Below are 2,064 nucleotides of genomic sequence, written 5' to 3' on the forward strand. Positions count from 1 at the left end.
GTGAGTTCACGTCCCAAGCGTTTAATGAATACTGTATGTCCATGGGGGTAAGAGTAGAGCACTCCCTGGCACATGTCCATACACAGAACGGCTTGGCCGAATCCTTCATTAAACGGATCCAGCTGATAGCCCGGCCACTACTCATGAAGTCTCAACTGCCGGTATCAGCATGGGGACATGCGGTTTTACATGCAACGGAACTGATTCGCATCAGGCCATCTAGTGAACATAGATATTCACCATCCCAACTACTCACGGGTCAAGAGCCAGACGTGTCCCACATCAAGACATTTGGATGTGCCGTCTATGTTCCAATTGCTCCACCACAGAGAACTAAGATGGGACCACAAAGAAGGATGGGAATATATGTAGGATATGATTCCCCAAGCATTATAAAGTATCTTGAGCCAACAACCGGTGATTTGTTTAAGGCCAGATACGAAGACTCACAGTTTGATGAGTCCACATATCCGTCCTTAGGGGGAGATAACAGCCGGTTGATTTCAAAAGATTTAGAATGGTTTAGACCATCAACATCTTGGCAAGATCCTCGGACTAGAGAGTGTGATCTAGAAGTCCAAAAGATTATACATCTACAAGAGCTAGCTAATAAGTTGCCAGATACATTTGCTGACCCAAATAGAGTAACAATGTCACACAACCCGGCTTGTAATGCACCTATAAGATTAGACGTCCAAGATGGACAATGTCAAGTGGCTACAGAGTCTAAGCAACGTTTAAAACGTGGTAGACCAATTGGTTCCAAAGACAAACAGCCTCGGAAGTCCAAGAGAGGTGCTGGATCCGAGAGCATCAAGGAAACCGTCCAGGACATAGATGGACCGGTCGAGCCGACCAAGACGGTCGAGCCATGCGTACCGGCCACACCCGATGATCCGGCCATTCCTCAAAGTGAGGTCCGGGACGCTGGACTTCACGGGACACAAGAGCCGGACAACCAAGAGATCTCTATAGACCATGTAATGTCTGGAAAACAATGGAACATAAAAGATATCAACGTTGATGATTTATTTGCATACAAGGTAGCACTTGAGATCATGGATAAAGATGAGGATCTAGAACCCACGTCCATACAAGAATGCATGCTAAGATCAGATTGGATCAAGTGGAAAGAAGCTATTAACGTGGAGTTACAATCATTGAGAAAGAGAGGCGTTTTTGGCCCTATAACATTGACACCAAGAGATGTCAAACCAGTGGGATACAAATGGGTCTTTGTAAGGAAGAGAAACGAGAAAGGAGAAGTAGTGAGATACAAAGCACGGCTTGTAGCACAAGGATTCTCCCAAAGACCTGGAATAGATTATGAGGAGACTTACTCCCCTGTGGTGGATGCAACTACACTGAGATATCTAATCAGTCTGGCAGTGAAAGAAAACATTGACTTACGCCTAATGGATGTAGTAACTGCATACCTATACGGACCACTGGATAATGAGATACATATGAAAGTTCCAGAGGGTATTGAGCTCAAAGACAAGAAAGGTTCTCGAGAACAACATTGCATAAGGTTAAACAAAGCCTTATATGGTTTAAAGCAATCAGGTCGAATGTGGTACAATAGATTATCCGAGTACCTAGTGAAAGAGGGTTATAAGAATGATCCAATAAGTCCATGTATATTCATAAAGAAGTTTGACAGCAAGGGCTACGTGATCATGTCTGTCTATGTGGACGACCTGAATATTATAGGAACCTCTGGAGAGATTTCCCAAACCGTTGAATGTCTAAAGAAAGAGTTCGAGATGAAAGACTTAGGGAAAACTAAGTTCTGTTTGGGATTACAGTTTGAGTATAAAGAGAATGGCATCCTTGTGCACCAAGAAACTTATACAGAAAAGATACTCAAGCAATTCTATATGGACAAGGCTCATCCCTTGCCATGTCCTATGGTCGTGAGGGCCTTAGACCTTGAGAAGGACCCATTCGGACCAAAGAAACCGGACGAGGAAGCACTCGGGCCGGAGGTGCCTTACCTAAGTGCCATTGGGGCCTTAATGTATTTGGCTAGTCATACTAGACCGGACATAAGCTTTGCCGTGA

This window comes from Brassica napus, unplaced genomic scaffold, assembly GCF_020379485.1.
Source record: "Brassica napus cultivar Da-Ae unplaced genomic scaffold, Da-Ae ScsIHWf_199;HRSCAF=351, whole genome shotgun sequence".
Classification (NCBI taxonomy): domain Eukaryota; kingdom Viridiplantae; phylum Streptophyta; class Magnoliopsida; order Brassicales; family Brassicaceae; genus Brassica; species Brassica napus.